The 15,423-nt window shown below is 38.5% G+C and overlaps 1 long non-coding RNA gene across 1 annotated transcript; it reads left to right on the top strand.

The window, feature by feature from the left end:
• Nucleotides 1-2,033: 2,033 nt before the first annotated feature.
• LOC119729779 lies at nucleotides 2,034-12,294 on the top strand. The gene is made up of 3 exons (XR_005271269.1): nucleotides 2,034-2,185; nucleotides 9,527-9,978; nucleotides 11,729-12,294. It is a non-coding gene; the product is annotated as an uncharacterized LOC119729779 (long non-coding RNA).
• The last annotated feature ends 3,129 nt before the right edge of the window (nucleotides 12,295-15,423 follow it).

Raw genomic sequence — 15,423 nt, forward strand, 5'->3', positions numbered from 1 at the left:
GGCCAAACATCAAATTTTGAATATCCCAAGATGTACTTCTGCAAAATTCCCAAGATTTCCCAAGATATCAGGTTGTGTATCAAAATAGCAGCTCATGCCCTGCATTTATGTGAATGGGGCTCGTAAAATGCTTTAGTTAACATTTTGCGCCTGTGCAATCCATATAGTGCGTTCACAGTACGCCACAAAATCCCAAGGCTCAGTGAAACGTTCCAAAAGCCTAACCTAACTCCCCAATATCTTCATAAGATGGAATTTTGCGTCAGGGTGATGTAAATCAAATTAGGTTTTGCCCTTTTGAGTGATTTTTTTCCAACTTTCACTACGGAGGTAACACACTGAGTATACAGTGTTTATAGGTCGGTGAAGGGCAAAACCTAATTTGATCCCAATATCTAGGTAAAAAATCTCAAGGAGTGTCACTTAATTAGACTTGCTTAAGTCTCACCTTGGCCAAAAAGTAACGCCAATGCAGGGTGAACGTTTTAGCCGATTTTCAGCTAACTTTGACAGATTTTTTTGTTAAGATAACGAGTTTGACAGAAAATTTGACAGAATGATTTTTTTTGCAAAAATAGATATTTGACAGAAAAACATAACAAATTTGAAAAAAATGTGTTAAATGGTACATTTGTAAGATGGTAACGATAAATTGTCTAGAATTACACAGCAACGAAAAGACTTCAGAATCAATTGAATAGAATTGTGTGCACTCTGGGACCAGCTTTACTAGACTTGCCTTATTGTTACTCAAATACTTAAAAAAAACAATTTTAGAGTAGTTCGCTTTCATTACTAATTTCTTATAATTAAAGAATTTTACAATTTTTATTAATTTGAGCTTTTTTTTTTAACATTGCCGGTGAAGCTCTATGTACATATTGTTAGTTTTTGGAGAACATGCAGTATTATATGCATGTTGGTATGCATATTTGGAATTTCTATTTTTACAGCTTAAAATAAAGCGCAAGTGCGTATGATATTCATTTATGAATTGGTATGGATTATTTCTGTGTTTTCTCTAAATTAAATTAAATTTTGAGGCACTGGGTTTTCTTTTGGAAAATGTTAATGTTCCAGTAAATAGTATGTTTATCAAAGTAGTGCACTGAGATCGTCTTTATTGACATTAATCGTGAGATGGTGTAACCTCACGATTAAGGTTGATGATCCCGAGAACCAGTTAAGAATTTGAAGTCTTCTACGTTCTGACAAAAATGAACGGTAATCCCAGCTGGGTTATCTGGTGGTCGCAGGTTCAAACCTAGTCCGAAAATTTGGGACTCTCAATACTGTGTATGAGAGTCCCAAAACTTAAGGTATTGAAAACATGCAAAACAAGAAAATAGACTGGCACCTAAAACAACCAGTCCAACACAACTTCAGTACTGCATCAATCAACCATGCCAAAAGAATTTAAGAAACATGTGGCATGAAGCGGGCACTAGTCTCCATTTACTACACATTTCTCCATAGTCAAGCCACCAGACTATTGACACTGAATGAAGAGGGCAGTCTTTTCAAATAGTTGGACCATGGTTGGACATGTACCAGTCTAGTATTTAGCCCCATTTTGAAATCACTCGACTTCCCTCTCATGTGTAAAATATTGAAGAAATGTCTCCTTTAAAAATTGAATTTGGTCTGCAAACTTGGTTGGTGAAATACTGAGGACATTTTCTTTGCCCCAGTGGAATTTTTGGAGAAATTTGCTGGCTAAACTGTGAGTAAAGTGGGCCTGATTTAGTTTTGCACGTTTCAGAGCACTCCAGAGCCCTGTCTGGTTCAATCCCTGCTTCAAACAATTTCTTTAATGCACTTGTCAGTTTCCCTTTGTGGAGGCTAAAAAAAGGAAGAAAGAAGAAGTTAAATGAAAAAAAGTAATGGAAAAAAGTATATTTATACAAAACAGACATTTCCAAATACTTTAATCAATTCTACTATTAAAAAACCACCGAAACAGTCAAACTAATCATAGAGGTAGAATCTAAAGCTCCATCTAATCAACTTTGGTTTGAACTTGAAAACCAGACGTACGGGACTTGAAACACGAGAGGGCGCTGTTTCCGATCAGCTGGTGATATGATCATGATGCATGCTGCGTAGTGCGTACGTGCGTGTATATGGATGAACACTTGATGTTGTGTCCTAAACTTGTTAAACTTCGGAACAGTTCTAATCTAAGGTTTGTAAAATTGTCTGGTTTATTTATTCTGCTGTGCATTTCCCCTTTATTTGCTCAAGAAACGGAAAGATTCCCATATCTGGCCATCACTTGTCACCCTGTGCACAAATCCTATGGGACTGGTCTGAAAATTTTTACGCAGTGGCTATTGTTACGGCAGCCGTAACGCATTTCCCATTTTCTATCGTTACGGTAGACTGCAACCTGGCAACTTTTATAAAAAAACATGACAAGAAAATATAAAATTAGAAGGAAAAAAGTGAATTTGAACTTTATGAAATTCGGACTTTATTTCCCTTTTAAAAAAAATCCTCCAAAGCCTCAGGTTAGAAAAGGAAAAAAATTCGAGTGCAAAACTGAGATTCGAACCCGCAACCTCGCGGTGCAAAATCCTACCCTCTATCGGCTGAGCTGGCGCACTGCTCGATAAAACGTGGGGAAACAAATAATTATATACCCGCGTGCGTATCAAAAAAAATCGTAGAGGGCGCTAAACAACGAGTGCCGTAACGATAGCCACTTCGAAATTTTTAAGTGACTGTGTTTTCTCAGTAAAAATTCAAAATTGGTCCTTGCTAGGCTAATTTCGACTTTGACTCATTATCACTTTCTGATGGGTGATAGGTCATTTACGGGAAAAATTACTGATGGCCAGATATGGGAATCTTTCCCAAGAAACTAAGCAATAACTTATGCAAGTGTGGAGGTTGATATTTAAAGTTCATTATTTTTCAAACGATTTTGAGATTTTGACTTACGAATGTTATCACTCACTAGTAAAACAGTCTGCTTTCTTCAGTTTAACTCATGTCATGTTTCTTTGAAAGCACTTTCAAAGAAAATATGACTTTCCTACCTTTTTTTTGCAGTTCGCCATCTTGATTTTTTAATATATTTTCTGTTTGTCATCGTCGTTGTTTACCCCTCATAAATCAAAGCCCTGCCCTCTTTCCACAAAATTAAACCTGCTGATATTCGACAAGAAGGTGTCATTGCCAACTGTTCAAATGTGTCAAGAAATATCAGAATGTCACTTTTGAGTGTCATTTAGTCAGTTGTTTTGGTGAGTCTTTTAACCTTATATAGGAACGGGGTCCTAAAGGTCAGGATTACCATTAAGAGATAGGCCCAATGACACAACTTTAAAAAATAGCATTCTGTCCCCTGTAGACTTGTACCCCATATCAGTTTAAAAACAGGCTTACATTACAAAAACCTAATTAGTAACTTACGGGTTCAGTTTGAGAAGACTCTCAAACAGCTAGCTAATCTTGGCAATTTGTTCCACTAGGAATAGCGTCATGAGACCGGGGAATTAATCTTCATTTGGCTGTGTGCTCACTTCCTTTTCGACGGTTATGTGCTGTTGAGCTCAGGAAGGAAATTTGTGCACGTAGGCAACGTTTGCCACATTCATCCTAATTACAAAAACATTCACACGCGGTTTGTAATTTCCTGCCTGTTGTGCAGAGACATTTTTTTCCGTTTTGAAGCCATTTAACGCTTTCCCCACCTGTGACACCTGTGATTGTGTTGTATTACAGTGGTCAAAAGACACCAGACCGTTCCAGAGTTGTTGAGACCTTCATTGTAGGGAACATCAAATTTGAATACATGTATGCAAAAACAAACTCAGAAACAGTCCGCACTCCGCACAGTTTATGACGTAAATTTTGCTCCGCGTATATCAGACAAACTTTCGAACAATCATGCGCGCACATTCACGCACATCTTGCCGCATACATTGGCATAGAAAAGGTGTTGCAAGCGTGCGCGTAATCTTCACACGAGAAGTTTCGTACAACATGCTCGTCTGAGATCCGGGTACTTACTTCTATTTTTAACATTAGTGCGGAGTGCTATTGCGCTGCGCTTTCAGTCGATCGTGCCGCCATCGGTCACTGATCGCGCCACCGTCTGTCGTTTAGCTTTTCTTTCTAATTCACAGCTCTGGGGGAATGGTTTAAAAAAGGGAAGTACAGTCTGAGATTTCCTACAGGATCGACCGATCGCACAAATTGTGCATTTCTGCGCGATCAAATGATGGTGCAGGTCTACCGATCGCACCCAACATACAAGACATTCACCTGTTGTGACTGCTGCAAATTTATGCATCAATTGCTGTTGTTGTCTATTAAAGTTCCATGCAGTAACATGAATTTTTTCAATCCAAAACAAAGATGCAGGTCGTTGACTTCCACTTTGTTTATTTGTCATCCGGTATTGTCATTAAACACGATTTCCTTGTTTTTTTCTTTTTCTTCTTTTTTTTGTCATGATGCATTGTAATTTGTAACCTCACACATGTATTTGTTACATTCGCACCAGGTGCGTCGGTCATGGACTCGTGGTAGTTTCGGTCATCGACTCGTTTCATGGTTTGTAGCTCTCCCAATGCATCATTGTGCAAGTGGCGTACTTGTTTGGGTTTAGTTACCAACAGATATAGGCTATATCACGGATACAAACACATAAGAAATATGTAGTTTCGACTAACATGGAGACGTGTCCATTGAACCCTTTCTTCTGACGCACAGATATATTCCAGTTTTGGTTTTCTTAGTTGTAGAAAGGTATAATTTGTATCAGTCTTGGGCAAATAATTTTTTCGTAGGTTTTATGTATTTTTAATTTTTTTTTTAAACAAGTGAACATTTTTCTCATGCTTAATTCATCAAGGAAATAGTAAAAATTTCTCTTTCTACAAATAAGAATATGATTTTGAAAGACAAGAATTTTGTGAAGAAATGTGACTACAGCCAGGACATTTGAACAGTTGCCTTGATCAATTTTATTTTGAATGCACAAAAAACTTTTTTTCCATGCCATTTATGTGCGTTGAAAGTTTGATGTCCGTGCCCCCCTACAGTACCCAAGTCATTGCATATACACTCAACCAAAAAAGAAAGTCCCCCCTTAATACTTTTTTGTCTAACTCAAAAACTACTCCAGGGCACATCTTGCTCAAATTACGACTGATCAGTACAGAAATTCCTTAGCAATCCAGCCATACTCTTTGTTTGGCCAAAACTAGTGATAATGTGTACAAAATTATGCAATTTATGACAAATGGTACCGAAAAAGTTGCACTTTTGTATACGTGCAACTGTTTTTGGTATCATTTGTCATAAATTGCATAAATTCGTACACATTATCACTGTTTTGGCTTCTTACAATACTTTGGAAATACCTGCAATGGCTCATACACTGAATGCCCCCCTCCCCCTCCACCCGCCCATTACATTTTTGTGGCCTTTTATCCAATGAAAATCATTACATTCAAGGGCTTTTAAACATCACATTAAGCAACTAATGTGTGGGAGTTTTCCCATTTAAGTGTTCAAGTACCCAGGACTGAATGGAACAATTCAGTCGGGAAAAAACTCTGGACGGACCGCCAGTGAAAATTGATGGAGCATTAGTAACTCCATTGTGAAGCTGGCCATGTAATGCCTTTCCACATGAATGTGCTCACTGTGATGAGTGTTCAGTTCTTGCATTCCCTAGTCTTGTGCACAGTCTACTGGTAATCATGTTATCAGCAGACAGTTTGATGGACAGACTGCAAAGTACAGAAATTTGTTAAAGGTAGTATAACAACATTTGCAACCATCAAAAAACAAAAGTACCAAATTATTATGAAATACCTTACTTGACTTTAAGTGAATAATAGTCTCAAGCATCCTGTGAAATCATAGCACCTGGTGTGCTGTCATTTTCAAGAAAAGTGGACCTTTTGTATCAATTTCCAACAATGGTTGGCCAACCATCGTTGGAAAAAATGACTTTTTTTTCAAATACTGACCCCAATTTACCAAATTTAGTTTTTTTATATCTTGCTTGCAACACTTCCGTGAACGAGTGGAAGCCAGCTAGTCTGGTTCCCTGACCTGACAATTCCCCGAAATCTATGAACTGCTCCGTTTTGTCTGAAGTAGGGTCAGGGAACCAGACTACAAGAAAAGCCAGGTTTTTCCAGCATACACGTAGATCTATGAACACAAAACTTTAAACAGGTCAGTGCAACAATATTCGATATAAAATACAAACCCCCAAATCCATCAATTTCTTAAAATTACAGCAAAACCAAATGTTGCAAGCTAAGGAAATTTTGGTTGGTACATTTGCAGTTTTTCAAAGATATGTGCAAATCTTGTTAGGTTAATTTTCTTCAACTGGAAAAGCTCCATCCATGTTTGAATAGCACATCTTAATTTTCACTCCTAACTGTAACACCCGAGAACCCAACAGATGAAATTGGAGTCCTAAGTGACAAGGGACGTAAATCCAAGCCGACAAATTCTCTACTTACATGGAATTAAAAAAAAAAATACCGGTAATACCACTCTGGGTGCAACAACCATGAAGACCACCACGACTGAGAAATGCTTTTCTCCTCGAGAAAAGAGGAACCCCATGAGGAATTGGAAATCTTAGAAGCACTTCTTGAGAAGGATAGCTTCTTAGTCTTGCATTTCCCAGAAATGTTTTTTTTTTTTTGGGGGGGGGCCTCTTTAAGGGAACATGTTGGTCGCACAAGCACAATCCAAGTTCAGTGTAAAAATTTGTGACGAAATGATAACAGTTGAAAAAGACCTTGCATATGTCTTGAGACCCCTCTTTTTAGTGATGGTTATAGAGTATTTTTCACTTTAATAATTTAAAAAACCTTTGTATTTTAATTGATTTTCAAAGTAATATTTGTACAGCTACAGTTTGAGATGTGAATTGGAAGGCGCTTTTAAAAGTAAAAAATAATATTTTTCGTTTATAATCATCGTTGACCTCTTTATGCGACCATGAGATGAAGGAAGATTTGAGTTGATAAAAATGCATCTGAACTCTATTAACTCCTGCGTGTAGGTGATAAACAAGTCTCTCTGTTTTCCCCCCGCTCTATCGTCACGGCAACCTAAGGGTAAGCTACCCTCGTTTTTGGCCGAGTGTTCCGGCCGCCCCGACCAATCAGCAGCCGCCTGTTGCATTGACCATAGAACGTGGCCCTGGGACCGAGTGCCGTTACAAAGCCAATTACATTCGATCTTCCGAGCGGGAAACACAATACGTCTCGTGTTGTGAACGCATTTCAATTGGCTCGGTGGTTTTTTTTTTTTTTTTTTTTCATTTCGCTTGTGGCACGGAGAGCACGCATCTATGCATACATAAAGTACATGCATTGGCTAGTTTCTGAATCCCACTGCCGCATGCAGTCTACAGCATATGTGTGTAACGGTACAGCTGGCATAGTAATTTTGAGCGCAGGGGGTAGCGTGCAAGTCATTTCGTAGGAATTTTGAGCGAGGAGCAAAACAAAACAAAATCAATATTTATCTGAAAAGATCAACAGAAAGAGATAAAAATATGTCTTGTCTTAAACCACGGTACCTACATGTGCAGTATAGTTCATGACATGTACAAGTAGAGTATGCGAGTATTGATGGCCGTATAGTCGGACATATTTGCAGTAGGTGGGCTTTTAATGTACAGCAATTTATTCTCACAAGGGTCGAGTGGTGAGAAAGGCCGTCTCTCGCCGATGGAAGGACAAGCCTCATTGATTACTTAATATCCTCTCATCACTGGAATTTGTTACTCTAAATTATAAATTGTTTGTAGCTATCAGAATATCGTTGGTGTGTGAGCTTGATAATCAGACCAGTGAACATGCACATATTGTACATGTACATTTAAAGTTCAGTGTATATTTTGAAACGGTGAATTATAAACACATTTAAAATGCATTGTGTATTCGGAAAAGGCAAAACATAAAATACATGTACTGTCTCTTATTTAACCTTTATTTTTCACGTAACTTTTTCTTACTGGTCATGATAGTTTTAGACTATCTCTTTTTTTTCATATTCAAATATAATTTCGTTTTTTAAGACCAACATCTCATTGAAAATTCTTTCCAAACTGCAAGTTTAGAAAATAAATATCAATTATTTGTTCTGAGAAAGACATGAAAGACTTGGTTTTTTTTTCCCCAGGCGATGCATAAAACTAGCAATGTGTGTGTACGTACATTATGCCTACCAGCATAAACTGATTTTTGAATTAAAAATGCAGTCCTTGAACTCGGTACAAATATTACATGTACATATAATTTACATTTTCATAAACATAAGTGCATAAATTGTTTTTTTTTTAATCCCAGTACAGACTTGCCATATACATGGCAGTGTATAGCAGAATGCTTGGCAATTTTAACCTTTTGGGCTAAATTATTTAAATTTTAGAAATTGCTTCCAGACAAAATGTGTGTTTGCTTTACTGAATGAAACATGTCTGCCAATTCACCGTTTAATTTTTTGGTTACAATCTTGCTTACTGTATAGAACATTTACCATGGAGGTAGAATTTATACCTCCATGATAGTACTACAAAAAATATCTTGAGTAGAACAAAAAAAATGGGTTTTCAGTAACAACAGAAATTGATTTTGAGAAATGGTCTGAACTTAGGACGTCATACTGTGTTGATTAAATCTGCTTTCGTGGATATTTATTTATGCAAATCATGTTAATTTATGCATATGGTCTTTGTTTACTCTTGAATGTGCAATGTAGTACTTGCCAGGCTGCCGCAGGGCATTTTATTGCCAGTCCAATGATGATAATTAGGAGCAGAGTGCATCACTGCGGATTTAACGCCCTAATCACCAACCATTAATTGAGTCATTGCCTTATCCTTGTCAAAAGAGGGTAAACATTCCTTTGCCCAGTTTGAGGATAAGGACTTTATCAGATGAATAAATATCTGTCCAGGGTAAACAGTTGTGTTTGTTTTGCTGCCTCTGAGAAAACACAATGAAATTGACACATTCAGAAGAGTGACGGACTGTAAACGGTGCGGAAGAGCCAGTTTACTGCACAGCCACAGAAAGCAAATAATAACATTTTCAAGCCACACAAAAAAAAAAAAACAAAACATTTTTCACCGTTGAAAAGTGGATTTTGAAGAAGGATATGAAGGATTTGAATATTTCTGCTCGCTTTTATCCGATGATTCCTCTGATGTTGTAAATTACCCATTTTCTTCGCAAGAGTTGTTAAAAAATCTCATAATTATGTGTATTATTTATATTGTGAAGTGACTGAAGTGATCATGTGTTAGTCTCTTGATTGAAAGTTGCAAATCATGCAAATGACTGAGACATGTTTAATTTTTCAGGGAAAATATAGTAATAATTTGTTATTTTTGTTGTATTTTGTTTTTTGTCATACGACAGACAGAAACTGTGCGTCTTGTTATACGCTGACAGGGTTACAGGTACATGATGATTATTGGCTTGCATTGGAATCACGTAAAGCCGTGTAGTTATTGACCTGAATATCACAGATTTCTTCCAGATCCGTGAATCGGCCAACTGACCCCGGCCATCTCTCCCCACGACGACAACCGCGTCGTGGACAGCAGGGATTAGCGACGATAGTGACGCGGTCCTGGAATGCCGGCGTGACACGCCAGGTCATCCGCGGCAGTCCCCCCGTTATCATCCTGATCAATCGGGGTTGTTTTTGCGAGTCATCACGAGCCAGCACAACAACAGGACGGCTGGGCTGGCGGCGGTTACGGATGCACGGACGGTTATAGCTCGACTATGCTCCGCGGCTAGAAAGTGAAACCAATAAAGAGAAGGAAAAAAAACCAAAAGGCAGTTTGATGAAGATGCTGCAGGGTGGAGCCCACCAGCGAGGCTGATTACGTCAATACCAAGCCCGACCTCAACCCCTCCAGAGCCCCTCCATCGGCCAGCTGTGTGTGTGAGAGAGAGAGAGGTGGGTGATAAGGTGAGCGTTATTACCTCGCATCATGATGAGCATAGGCACTTTGTGCTGGTAGTACTACAGGCACTAGTGTAGCCTGACTGACTGACTATAAGACAGGCATTAGCATAGCTGGAGCAGTGACTGCCTTGATGTATACGTGCATGTGTACCATTCCACACCGTGCATTAACAGCACATCTGGCCTACTCACGGCAGGCAGTCACACAATTTGTACTGCACCCATGCACTGCACACACACTCACGGTCACCCCGAGCTGACAAGCCTTGTCAGGCAGGCCACCGCAGTGTGTACATAGGCTAGATGTGGTTGAGTAGGCACTGGCTTAGCACAGTGTTTGCCGGCACCGAAATAGTAGAGCCGCTGAAAGCATCAATCTGGTTGGATTGTTAGTTTCCTGGGTGTGTGATTTGCTGTTGAAAGCCCTTCACATCGGCCACACCGATCTTGATTGGTCTATGAAGCTGGCCAGGCATTGTTAAAGCTCCATTATTGCCAAGGACTTGGCCTTGTTTGGGCTGCACTGGTACAGTGTGGGGGCGAATCACAAAACCAGGAAGTGGACTGTGTATCCTAAAAGGTGTGTGTATTTTGTCATTGGGCTGTGCATGTAGGTAAGTACAAGTACATGTAACTTTTGCTTTTCATTTTGCCAACTGCACTAATAGGTTAAATTGATATCCCTAGACAAACCCATTGAGAACAGTGAATTGAATTTGGATGATTTCTGCAGGTAAAAGCTGACAGTGTAGTAAGTGCACGGTAAAGCATTCATTATGTTTCTAGAAATAAGATAAACTTTACTGAGCACTGCAGAATGATATGGAAGTTATGTAAATCAAGTATCTCGTTTAAAAGGCAGTGCCATCATTGTTATAGCCTCTATAGTCTTATGAGCTTCAGTAAAAATAGAAGAGTGGTCACTGTATTTGCATGGAAAAATGTGCAGAAAATCTGAGTACTTGTACTTTTTGTAGTGGGATTTTATAGTAAGTTTTGCCCCTCTTGTCTTAGTTCGCTGTGGTCACAAAGTTTTTGTTTTGTTTTGGGATCACAAGCACTTATCCTTCCAGAGACCTTGTTCTACATGTACATAATGTAGGTACTGGTAGTAGACGTTTCGCATATTTTGTGTAAAAATTATGTACCTGGAGAAACAGCGAATTGTTGTCATAAAATTCTGCACAGAAACAAAGATACCGGTACGTACCGATACCTCAGAATAGCAACACTCAAAACAGTCGTTAATGAGAATTGAATATTGGTGTGCATTTGCGGGTAGTACGAAAACTGTGTACCCTATTGTAGTAAAACAGGGGTACCTGGTACCCGTAACAGAAGAAACCAATCCCCAAAATTCAAATCCCAGAATTTTCTGTGAAGTGCTTTATAACTTTATGGTGTAAACTGCAACTTTCGCGAGTGTCATCTGTCGCGCGTTAAAATGCGCATATTAACGTGAAATTTGTTTTGGTTTTCCATGTAGCCGGGTTTTCATTTTAAAAATTCCCCACAAGTGGGATTCAAAACCTTTCTTTTTCAGTGTCTGAGAAGTTACTAAGTAATTTGTAAAGTTGTTTACGACATATATGGTTACGGGAACCTGATCCCATAGTCTGGAATCCGTTCCAGTGGTCGGGTTCACGGGTGCCTGGTTCCGATTCACACCCCAAAAATTTAAGGGTTTATTTTTCATTTTTGTTGTTAAGTTTGTAGCTTTTAATAAAAAAAATGCCTTTACTCTTCACCGCAGGTCTGAGTTCGTATTGGCTGCAGGCGTTGACAATCGAGCTGTCGTGATTGCGCACATCCAGCCAATTCACCCCAGTAAACCATTCACCCCTTCAACCAACCCCCACCACCGACCGACGACCTCCGACCTGTGGATAAAAACCCTACCGTTGTCGATCCCATCCGGCTTGTGTCTTTCCAACTTGGATTCTACGGGTGTCTCACTCAGTCAAGCCACCTCGCAGCATTCCAGTTTTTGTTATTTTGCCAAGACACCGAGGGATAAAAAACAAGGAGGAGTTTTCTTGCAAGCAGCATGCAGTGGGATAAGCTAAGTCCGGGCCAGTTTGAGCAGTTGCTAGATTACGTCACCTGTAAGTAAAACATTCTTTCTTGCTGATTCTATTTTTTTTATTTCCTGACCTTGACATTGAGCTCAGTTATTAACAGATGGTCTGTCACTAATACCCAAGCATGCCACCAGAAGACAAACTTGTGTTTGACATTTTCCTTATAAGTCAAAGCAATCTTAACTCTTTGGCAGACTTGAAAAATGTAAGGTTCAAAGAATGACATTTTTCCTGTCCCTGTTACCAAAAAAACCCTGTACCTCCGAACTTACCATTACATGTATCTTACCTATAATTTACCATTCGAGTATCATCAAAATGACTTCAAACTTTTTAAAAAATTTTGTTGGGTAGAATGCATTCAGGAATGTATCCAGAATCTATAAAATCATACACAGTGTAACAGAGACAAGAAAAGTTGGACCCAAAATTTGTACCTACCAGTTCTTAGCACATTTCTTTGAAATAGTCAGTGCTTTCTCCGCCATTTTGGGAGAATTTCCATCAAAAGACAGTAGCTGGTTCGTGGACACTTTTACGTATCGTAATTAGGTCGTTATTGTGGGAAGCACATGCCTCTCACACTGAATAGGCAGATTGTGATGGCTATTAGATGGCGTGGATACATGCCCTGTCAACGACCTGCCGAATGACATCAGACAGAATTGCTCCAACTTCAGCCGAATCAAAGACTTTCAAATTAAGGCACATTTTCCAGTACCATGCTCTGTCATCCAATTCCAAGTTACATTTAAGATACATCTTTGTTTTCTGTACATCAAATGTAATTACTTATTGCTGAAGTACTGTACAGTGTGATTAGTGCTTATAATTTATTCATGTATTTAATTTCTTTTTAATAATCGCAGTGGTTTAAACCCATTCTTACACGTTAGTTAAAACAGGGTGTTGTTGATTTCTCTTTAGTTACATGCTTTCAATATGCTGCCACTTCCCTCATTTGAAAAGATCAGAGATTGAAATTGAATGCAACATCAATCATATCATGTCGCACAATCTTTCGCTGTCTGCAGTGAAAAGAATAAAGAATCGGCACACAGATGCAAAATTACATTCATCCGTCTTCTTTACAAAGTCAGATTTTTCTCTGGCAACCCAAATGTTTTTCATTATTGTCTAGCAAACCATGAACTATTCATGAGAAACATTCTATTGAATTTTCATCAAATTATGGCATAGTGTGGATGAACTTGAGTCCTTTCATGATGATTTGAAAAGCCCTGGATATGTTTGACGCCAAAAGCTTGCTATTGTCTAGGGGAAAAAACCTGCAAAATATTGGTTAAGATAATCTGGTCCGAATTTTTCAAGGGAAATACTGAATATATAAACAATTTGCACGCACACATTGCGATGTGGACTGTATGCGTATCATACACATTAAGAGTTTTGAATTTTGCAAAATATAATTTTACGAAGATTATAATAATTCATAACACACATGACACACATGTACATGTACAGACATACAATAATTTAAACACAAGACATCCTATGTAATTTAACAATAAAATACACCTGTTTTTGTAGAGACTCTGCAACAGCTGTGCTATGTGTTCACAGAGAAATGCCGTTTGTCTCCTCCACAGCGAAAGTCATTAGTAATTTCAAAGGTCACAAATTGGCTTTGTAAAGAGTATCCTCTAACAAAAAAAGAAGAGATAAACGTCGTCAGTTTGTCTATTAAGCAATTTACAGCGAAAGGGATTGAGGCCCCCCCCCCCTTTAAAATTTGTCTCGTTTGACACACCTGGGTATTGATGAACGCTCAGGGAACCGATTAAAATGCACGGGATACCGGTGGCAGTCAAATTAAAAGTTGCAGTTCCAAGGACTGATTGACTATACGTGTCAGTACAGACAGGGTGCCCAAGCGAGCCGCTAGTAAAGGGGGAAATTGTGGGATATAGCCCTGCTTATTCTAGTGGACAGTGTTGGACATCTCTCGATCTGTCTGGTTTGGTTTACCTTATAAACTTGTGATATGAATGTTTGACTTTTTTTTTCGGAGTGGTACAGATGCCTACAGAATTTTGCCGAAAATACTACGTACATGTAGGCTTTTAGTTTTACACATCAGAGATACAACAGTAAGAGTTTTTGAATATGAATACACATATGTACGTGTGTGTACATTATGTGCATTGTATAACGAGTTTTAACGAGACCATTCGCCCAGTGCCAATTTCCAGCATTTTATTGCATTTTAGAAAAGGTCAATTATAAAGTGGCACTCATACATGTACATGTGCATACGTGTACATGTACAAGTAGTAAGTTTGCATTGAAGTTTGAACATGAACATTTTGAAGCGACTCAAGTTAGTTGTGCAAGTTATTTTCAAGCTTTAGTCAACTATTTTATTCACGCTGAGTTCCCCCTCTATTTACGTACATGTATGGATTTCATGTGCATTTTTTTTTGAAAAATTTAGTGCATAATTACAATGTCAAATAATTGGAAAATAATTACACGGAAAATAATAGGATGTTAAGTACATGATATACCGGAAGTTACGTGTATGAGCAACAAATGTACGAAAAACTCTACATACAGTATCTGACTTCTGTTTTCTTCAAATGCACACATAAAATAACATGCATAGTGCATCAGTATGCAACACATGTACAGACGTTCGTTCAAATATTAATCCCCATTTCTCTCGGAAATAGCCGATTACAATTTTCTGCCCAGTTCCAATCGGATGCTGTTTGGCAGCACTTGTTAAAATTGCAAGTGCTTCCACTTTGTCACATTTTGGGTGTGAAGCGTTCCAAACTTCATCAGGTATGCACGCCCACAGTGACAGTCGCATTCCCCAAGATAATATAGATAGTCTGCGTTAAATAATGAATAAAGGTCATCTCATATCCAAACCACATGCTCCCTCTGTGGGAATATGGGGGAGGACGTGGGTTTTATTAATTAAGGTCACGCTTTTTTTTTGTAACAGTGTATGGATAAAAAGAAAATTATTTGAAGGGGCAGATTTAGTCATGATGCATAGGTCCGTGTTTTTTTTTTTGTGAGGGCTGTGGATGCTTTACAACCTTGAGAAGTTAAATCTACACCTATTCATGTCAATTTATAAATGGAAAATGAAATGATGGACCGTGATTTACGTGTAGCGTATAGAGTGAGCTTAGGGACTATCTTTCCAGTACATGTGCTGCATATTGGATATATTGAAGTATTTTTGTTGTTGCAAGATTGAGGAATAGAACGCAGCCAATGTTGCTATTTTACTCCAGTTCAAGTGGGCCAGCTGATTTGTCTTCTTGCGCCTGTCGCGTTGACTAACTCGCTGGCTGACTGACTAACTGATTTGTTTAAACAAATTTGACTC

Source organism: Patiria miniata, unplaced genomic scaffold (genome assembly GCF_015706575.1).
Source record: "Patiria miniata isolate m_02_andy unplaced genomic scaffold, ASM1570657v1 HiC_scaffold_21, whole genome shotgun sequence".
Lineage (NCBI taxonomy): Eukaryota > Metazoa > Echinodermata > Asteroidea > Valvatida > Asterinidae > Patiria > Patiria miniata.